Below are 9,976 nucleotides of genomic sequence, written 5' to 3' on the forward strand. Positions count from 1 at the left end.
GTTCAGGGACAATTCAATGGATGAGCTTCATCGGTGGAATTTGGATTCAGCTATTAAATCGCAACCCACCATCGCAATAGTGTAGCGAATTACAAATGTGATATTCAGAGTTACCAGTGAAAAAATCTATTATAAAATTATCACTGAATATTGGCACCGTTACAGCAAATTTCTCTTAGTTAAAGTTAGTTAAAAATATTGCATTTAAACATCAATTAATAGCATCAAATTTACTTGATTTTTTTGTTAAAACGTACGAAAAAAGTTGCAAAGGAAATTCCGCCTGAAAATTTTTTGATGTACTATATAAATAACTGTAATTAGCGTCTAATTCAGACTAAAATTCGGAAAACGAAATTCATTTGTTATAGTGCTCACTGGCACACTATTTCCTCGCTGCGATACTGTTTCTATAAGACTTTTATGCAAGTCGCAACTATTCAACAAATTTCATGAAAAAATAGCAGTTGTATTTCTTTTAAAGAGAGTTCAAATGAATGTGGTGTGATTCAGTTCCGTTCACAAACCTCACTTCAATGTTCAACCCCGCGTAGCCTCGCTCACTGAGAAAATGATACTTCCTCACTCGGCTGCGGTCAGAGCCGCAATGACGGCCATGTTGATCGTTGAAACAGAAAATCAGCAACTGCTTTGCAATGCAACCTCGACCTACTAACTGCCTTCGACCGGCGGTTGAGTCTTCAGTTTTATTTCCATTCATAATGAAAATAAAACTTCATTCGTTATTCGACCTCGAGTCAGTGCTCCATCGAGCCGCTGGCCACATTCGGTGACGTGGCTGAACCATAAAAGAGAATTAATATTAAAGTGAAAGGTGTAATTTAAGCAGTAAGAAAACTCAAATTTAATAAAAATTATGCATTTTATTCAGGTGATAGAAGATTTTACTGCCACAAGGAGGAAAAAATATTGATTATTTATGAATCTTATGTTGTTGGACTATGACAAATAATTTATAGTATTTGTTTGAACTGAAACGGGATCAGAAATTTATACGAGAAATATTGCAGTGAATAATTGCAAATAATAATAATTGCAGTGAATAGCATTAAGAGAGCGTATATTACTTTTCAATGTATAGTTCATTTTAAGCTTTTCCAACGAGCTTCTCATAGTTACCTGACAATGCTGTTATCAGTGAACAAGTTTATCTTTATTTCGAAATTAAGCAAAGGAAATTTCTGAACTCGCATCTTCAAAATAATATCGATAATTCTATGCGCATTTCCGCGATAGCTGAAGCATCTAATATAATACGACGGCGGTGCGTTTAGAAATCGATGTTTTTGTTATTCCTATTTGTTAAATGAATTAATTACTTGATGCTTTTGAAATCAAATCACCCGGATTTGTTGCCGTTAATAAGCAAGTTAAGGTAATATAATAACATACAGTATTCTTCTGAACATGAGTGACATTCTGTAGGACATTCGGTTCCTTTTTCGTCATTTCATCTTTTAATTTATACTTTAGCTGCATTTTTATGTGTGATTTTCGAAAATTTATTCATCAAAGTAAATATATCATAGAGTATTGGTGAATATTTATATTTATTTAAGTTCATTAGGTTAGCAATTTCCTGTTTCATCTGATCTTTTAACAAATTTTTAACTTTAAAGCAACTTTATAAGTGCCGTATTCCTCCATTTTCAATTGATATATTTTGACTGCCAAAACGTTATTTAATTCAAATATTTAGCGGAATTTTCCAATGTTGTAAAAGATGCCGTCTTCGCGATATCTGTATTTTTTTTCGAGAAATTTTCCTTTCTAGTGCATCGACCGGAATTCATTAAATCTTATGAACATGACCCATGGCAAGATTAATCGTAGGCAGTACAAGGATAGTGCATTCAATTAATTAAATTCATTAGCTCCGAACAGCAAAATATATTTTAACATTCGTTTTAGGTGATACATAGAGAAGGAATTCATTAAATCTCATAATTATGACTGGGGTCAACTTTCAAACTATCTGACCTGGAGAGGTTCACGGAATTAACATCAAGTCTGTACGAAGAGGTCAGTTATATGCTGCTTCAAATATTTTTTAAATCTAAGTAGTTTCTGCTCAATGGAATAACGTAGGACTGCCGACTGGACTTAAGGAATTAAAGAGATCCATAAAAGGGTTATATCTTTCCTAACCAGGAAAATGAAACTTTTAACACTAAAACTCCAGTGACATATATTGGCCTTTTTTGGAAACAGGTTTTAGAGCTGCTAAACTACTTTCTTAGTCTTAAATACACTGCTATAAAAGGTAGTTATTTCTTTTTTTAAGTTTATAGTATGAATTTTTCTTTTACGATCGCTACTAAATGCGAACTATTTGGTTTTAGAGTTTGTCCTAAAAAATAAGTCACAAGGGCATATTCTCCAAGTCTTAATTGATGTCGCTAACACTTTTATAGTTTATGAAGTAGTCTTATTTTCAAAACAATTCAAGAAGGAAAATGAGTCAGATGCAAAGCTTTATTCTCGACAAACTTCTTGCATTCATGCCTAACTAATTGGACAGTTGATAATAAATAATAATATTTTCACTTCTGCGGTTGACATAGACCACCGTAAGTTGTCGCGTGTAGCTCCATGTAAGCATTGACTTCTCTAGCAAGTCAATGTAAGGCTGACCAGCCTAGCCACCAGATCCCACAGCACCGGTGTCGTTTCTGCCCTCTGCCCTTCCTCTTCGTATCACTAACCATGAAGCGATTTGGAAAGCAAACGTAACATATCACATCTCTTTTGCAAGCAATAATAAACAATAACAAATAATTGAATTTTCGACTATTATAAAAGTTCATCAAGTTGTTGGATCGGTTAAATTCACAAAGAATAATTCAAAGATATGTCTCATAAATTTCTTCGAATTTCACGGTAATTATTGGTACAACTGTTGAATAATTTGCTTCATCAAAAATTTTCGATGCTTCAAAGCCTAAGCTTCTCGTTGCATAAAAATCACGATATCGTGCATCTCACGAGATCGAAAGCATTATTGAAATTCATTAGAGCAATTGTAATGCAGTTGAAATATGATCGCTAAATAGGAATATCCGAATTTCTGTTTAAGCTTCTGAATCTATGAAGCATAATATGCTGGTCACTTATCTAGTCTAGGGTGGTAATAAAATAAAATCGCATTAAAAAATTTTTAGGTTAAACTAGCGCAAACAGAAATTCATGTGCTTGCAAAGTTACGTAAGCAAATTTTCAAGAGGAGGTAAAGACCTTAAGACCTCACTCCAACACCACGGAACTTTAATATCTCTATTCCATACAAGTTCCCGAAAACAATAACAATAGCTACGAAGCAAAGGCAGACGTTGAAACATGAGACTGCTAGTGGTTGTCAATCTGCATGCTGGATGACGTTGTTGTCTTTATTTCAAAAACTGGATGCTGTGGTGCACTCACTCCAAACACTGGATGCAGTGGTGCACTCACTCCAAACACTGGATGCTGTGGTGCACTCACTCCAAACACTGGAGTGCACTCACTCCAAACACTGTATGCTGTGGTGCACTCACTCCAAACACTGGATGCAGTGGTGCACTCACTCCAAACACTGGATGCTGTGGTGCAGCGAATCATTCGAGCCTCCCGCATCTCGAGTATCACGCACCACCGCCCAGTAAACACTTCACGCATTGCGCAGCGTCACAGCCTAGCCAATGCCTGCACAAAATTAACTTGTCATTGGCTGCCTTTACCAAACTTGTGAGCTCTTCTCGGTAATAGGAATGAAAGCTGAATTAATCAAAGCTGCCAAGGATGAGCTCAGCGCACTTCTTTTGTTGCTCGTGAGATTTGTAATTCAAGTGGACAAATTCCAAGAGAAGCATGCGTTTTTTGCTATTTTTGCTTTTTGTCGGATTGAAACATTAAGCATTCGATATTTCATACGATATAAATCCGAATCTCTGAGAGAAGCTTGGACCTATTGTCAAATCCCTGTAACTTTTTAATGATTTGTTTTGAAACTGAACAGTGCTTTGCAGCGGTGAAATTGTAAAGAAAATGTTGAGGTTTATATTTTAAAGTATGTGTTAGAACCATTAGAAACTTAAAAATTTAGCTCTGTTGATAGACCACAGAGCTTGGAAGGATATTCGAGTATTCAATTTTAGAAACTAAGCCAATTGGTTGGACGCACCGCCGTGACCGCATCCTTTTAGCAATTCTTTGCCCCACGGAATTTTCACCGGCCTTTGATGTAGGACAAAAGTAACATTTAGTCTGAGTTTCACGCATAAATACACAAAATTGGCCGCACACTCCAAATAATTTTTGAGCCTTTCTTCGTGCCGCCCTTAATGACAGGATGACAAACAAAAGCAACGTCAATGTCGCACATAATCTATGGACCAAGCTAAAAATTAAAGACGGTTTATGGGTGGCCAATACAATGCAGGTCATTGTGCAGACCGAAATGAGGTTTCAACTTTTACCTTTGGATGATTTGCACTTTAAAACCTAACCACAATAAATTTGCCTGATATCTCGTTTCTTCATTCGAAGTTTGACTAATCATAGAGGGATAAGAAAGGAATTCTGATCAAGTTAATCAAATTCTTCGGAGAGCATTGGCAGCATGGAGCCATATTTCTCGCTTGATTAACGGAATATAAGATCATTCCGACGATATTTCTTTCAAATGGCTGTTTATTACGAACACATTAACTCCATTGGCACTAGACTACAGGAAATATCTTGCTTAAGTGGGAATAAATTATTATTTCATCATTTGGATAACATTTTGAAAATAATTAATTTCGATAAATTGTGAAACGTTTATTGCTTAGTATGATTAATGATGAATCGAAATTGTTCATCATAGCATTTACGTATACGTTCATTCCATCTGAAGTTATAAAAATAAAAGTATCTGATAAAAATAATTTCCCTACGGTATATTTAATTCAAATCCATTAATTGACAATATTTGTGAATGATAATATCAAAGGCTTGTAAAATTAAAATATGCAATTTTCGTGCACGGTGGGTACTAATTCAGGTAGATATGATAACCCACCAAACCGTTATTGTAATATAGTAGTTTTAAATTTAGCTAAATTCAGAATGATAGACGAGGCGCAAAATCTGCTTGTTTGCTTATTAACTGACTGATACGGAAACTTTTTGGGAAATCAATCTTGATTTATGAAGAGCATTACTCTTGATTAATAGTTGATTTTTTATTGCTGATAATTATCCTTAGAAGTGAGTTCACATGCGGCGCATCATATACCGCCCCACAGGATTCTACAACCCCGTTTCATAGAGTTAGGTTGAAGGATATGCAGAATTTGTTGATGGAAGCCTGATAATTATAATGAATAATAAGAATTTGTGTTGGTAATTTTGTGCTTGCAGCATAGGGCATTTATTATCCCAGAAAAAACAAAGATCACTCTCACACTTCATCACTTCATTGAAGTAAATTTATTTAATGAAAATGCCCGGCACTTTTCAGCTCATCAAGCGAAGTATTTTGATAAAATTGACGAATTTTCATAAGAGACTTGAAAAAAACAACTGTTGCAAGAGTACGCAGTCGCTTGATCAGTACAAGTGGTAATCGACAAGGAATTGAATTCTATATTTAAATTCACATCTGTTCTCTACTTGAATTTGCATTAAAATTTAGAATAAATTCTCGAACTGACACATTATTTTCCACATTTTTTTCTTAAATTTGGATAAATATTTCTACCCTAATGGCTTACCACGCCAATTACGATCTATGATTAGTTTATCTGTGCTAAACTCCGATCAAAAATAGCATGTTTATTAGTGAGTTATACACCAATTATTCAATTAGCTTCGACCAAAAATACAGTCCCTGTAGTCGCAACTGCAGAGGCCTCGCATTGAGTGGTTTTTATTAGCATCTTTTTAATGGCCGTCGGTAAACAAGGCAACGAGAAGCAGCGTTGGAACTGCCGCTCGCTGCGTGAGTGTTGGCGCGAGACGAAAATTTCGTTTTTTCGGCACACTGACCAAGCCTGCAGATATAGCATGGCTAATGTTAGTAAAATGTATGAAGCAAAAGTAATAGTGTTTTCTCGGACTAGGAGACAATAGAACGATATAGTCGTCCGCTAGACAACAAAAAATGTTAGCTTCAAGCATCTCTCCTTAGTTCCTGTTGCGTTTCAGTTTGTATAAAACTCAAAAAAGTATAAAGCTTTTACTTCATAGGCGGAGCTGATTAACGAAAAATATAAGAATTTCCTCTGTGAACTATGGAAGAATCACAGTCGTGGTCTACATGTTACTGACAGAAATAGAATGTAGCGATGTATCGTCCTTAAATTTTATCTTTTTGACTCAACAGTCTTGTTTCTCAACAGCTTCTCTTCACGAATTCGTCCTACAATATTCTAGTAAGTTAGCATAACTCAATAGAAGAATTTTGTTTGGTTAGTCATACTTTGGTGTCAATCAAGTCATCTCTGATGGCTTGGTTTAGTATAGGCTATTCACCACTCATTCTTGTTTAGGGGATACAAAATTAATTCAATGTTCGAATTAGCAATACATTGTATATGCTTTTATGCTTTTGAAATTTTTGTCTGCACGTATACGTCGTAAAAACTCTACTTTGAATTATAATGTCTTTCCTTATGCTGGATAAATTGTTTTCCACTCATATGCATGAAGCGATTACTCGAAGTTACTGATGATTATTTAGTTGCATGCTACTTGAAGTCACTGAAATTTTTCGCATGCTACTTGAAGATACTTGAAGATACAATGCAAATGTTGATTACTAGTTTATTTGTATTCTATGGTCAATGGTTTAACTGTTGTTTCAAATTTATCTGTTTTTACCTAGTCTTTAATAATCGTATAGTAATTTGAAAACCTAAACATCAATAATTAATGTTATGCATCGGAATCGATATCTCTTGCAGTAATTTTCTCTATCTTCTCCTTCAGACTCACTCTAGAAAAATGCATTGAACATGTACATTTCACTATCACAGAGCTAGCGATCTCAATTTTAGTGTCTTCTTTGGAAGCATAAATATTTTAAGTCATCAAAATGTATATGTCTTATACACTTCAGTTTCAGAAATGCACTATATTCTTCGAACGTTCCTCTTCCATAATAGCAGGCTTTCTAAATTGCAGCTAGGAAACTGTACGTATCCTGGCTATCATAACATAACATAGTGATCTCGGCGCTGAAGAGTAGGCCTGATGTGGCCTGTTTTCCGTTTCGTGCCTTGTTCACAGAAGATCTAAAATCATGTCATTTGACCGGATCTTTTCAGGACTGACGATAGTTTGAATTAGCTACTAGATTTCCACCAAGTTCGATAAGGTGCTAGGCATTTCAAATCTGAACATATATATTTTTCCATAGCTTTATCTAGTCTGTTCCTGAACGCGTTCATACTTGGAGCACCAACGATGTCATCGGGGAGGCTGTTCCACATGTCGGTGATTCGAAGCGAGAAGAAATTTTGTCGCGTGGAGAAGTTGCAGCGCAGTTTTTTTAGCTTGTATCATACCGAATCGGTCGAGACCGTCGCAGGAATAAGTGTTATGAGATGACTCACTTATGAGTGATTAAGTAATTTAAGTTTTTTCAGCACCCATGATGTACACGATCACATATTTTTTCCAGAGCTGCGTGAGCAGAACAGAGATCAAATAGCTGGCCTGACGATCGTGTCTTTCACTACTGAACAGGCGGGATCCAGACGGGCTCTGGCGTGACAAATCACACGAACAAACATCCTGCGAGGATTACTGCATGCCCTCGATCAGGAATGATGGTGTAGTTCACACGCAACTTAACTGAAGAACAATCAATGGAATTTTTAGCGACTTGTTGGTGATTGCTCGTTTTGTAATTGAGTGTTCAAGCTGTTGCGAATAATAGCTTTAAGTTATTATTCGAGCTGTTGCTTTCATTACAATTTACGATTCTCGTAAAATGATATGGATGAGCTGTGGTTTAATTTAATTTAGAGAAATCTTGTGATGCGATTAATGATTATGCTTATGATAAGAGAATAATTGCCGAAAAATATATGATCGCAATTAAACGTATTACAATTGTATCTTACAAGCTGAGTAAGTAAGCAAAGGAGCACGAAGGATTGAAATCGTGATCCTATTTAGCTGTGCTACCTCGCTGGTTACCTCCCCATCCCAACCAAAACCCTTGGACGTCAGTGACGTGACATGTTACGTTGCGCTTCAAATTCAGCCTAAAATTTTGAAATTATTTGGAATTCTGAAAGAAGTAACGTTCAATCATGTCTCCAAATTAGTCATCATTTTTAAGGAATCTTCGCGTTCAAGTCAGTTTGCTTAAAGTTAAGATTTCATTGAAGTGCTTCGGGTTGCTAACCTTCGCATCGTTGAGTTATCGGTCAGCAAGCTGGACAAAATTCAGGTTCAGACGAGAATGAGTTTTGAAGAAGTCAAAATTGACAAGAAGTAAAAATTGATCCTGCCCAAGGAGAGTGAGTGAGGAGGGTCTTGCACGAATGGATGACAATTTTATGATTTTAAGACATCATGCTGGAGTTAAAATTAGTTTAAGATTAAATTAACAATATACATATTATTTCAAGTAGACATTATACTCTTCGTCAATGGTGGTTATAGTTTCATTAAATTTCCCAAACATGACACAACTTTGTTGTATCACAAAACCATGATTGAATTCTAAAAATGTTTCCCGTTCCATTGCAAAAAATGCCATTAAATTTAAACCTTAGACATAACATTCGATTGCCATCCGACTACCGATAAGTGATGTACAAGGATAGAAGATTCTCAGAGCCATGCAGTGACCTAATATCGTTTGTTAACATTTAACTGATGAAAAAATAAACTTTATCGAGTTGCGAGCAATACAAAGTTTTCCTCTCAAAACAGACTAGCAAATTAATTTATTATGCTATTAAAGACTGAATTTGCATGAAACGATAGTTAAGATTTTTTGTTATATATTGACTCGTCCTGCACGTGGACAAATTTTCCAATGTAATGCGTCGGAATTAATGCAGTTTAACTTCTTTGTTTATTTTTAATCAATAATATGAAAAAACGCTATAACCAAATAATTTTTCTGGCATAATTACGAGTTACGTATCAATAACTTATTTTACGCATTTTCTTGATGACAGCTCTGAAGCGCTCTCTGAATGGTGGATGAATTTCACGTTTTCTACAATTATACACGCAGTGAATTATAGCATGATTGTTCTGTGCCTGTGTCGCACAACAATTAAATTGCATACCCATGGAGGCTTGATGAGACCTTCCGTAATTAACGTATCCGTTCTGAATATGAACTGTCACAGCTGTATTACAGACAAATGTATGTTTATTGCTCGAATAATTATACATACATTTTATAAGTGATGCCAAGTCACGGAAGAAAAATACTTTCGCGTCGACGTTTCTTAGGTTTAGTCGACGTTTAGTCTTCTCGATTTTTGAATCCCGTTTCAATGATAAAATAACTAGAATTCTGTTCCAATAATCGAATTGTCTCTCCTTTTCTAAAAATTCAAGATCGAAGTGATTTGAATTAAGGGAAGGTCCGTTGAAATCAATTTCATAATAATTTAGTTAAAGTTCATGTGAGTTCAGTTTCAAATTGTTCAGTAATTAAAGATCAGGTTGATAGTAACTTAAATATCCCGATACGATAGGCCTGATGGATAACCGCTCAAATAGCTTATGAATTTAGAGCATTGGGGTAGAATATGTACAAACATACGAACATATAAAAACATAATAAAATAAAACACAAATACCTAATTGAACAACCATGATCTTTGTTGAATGTTTCTTAATTAAAAATTTTTACAAAGCATATTGAGTGGGCAAAATTCATAAGCAACACCGAAAAAGTTTGATATCTCGAGTTAATTAATAAGGTTATAGTGAGCTGCGGTGGCAGCTTCGCGGTTGTCGG

The sequence above is a fragment of the Hyalella azteca genome, unplaced genomic scaffold (genome assembly GCF_000764305.2).
Source record: "Hyalella azteca isolate HAZT.00-mixed unplaced genomic scaffold, Hazt_2.0.2 contig12913, whole genome shotgun sequence".
In the NCBI taxonomy this organism is placed as follows: Eukaryota; Metazoa; Arthropoda; class Malacostraca; order Amphipoda; family Hyalellidae; genus Hyalella; species Hyalella azteca.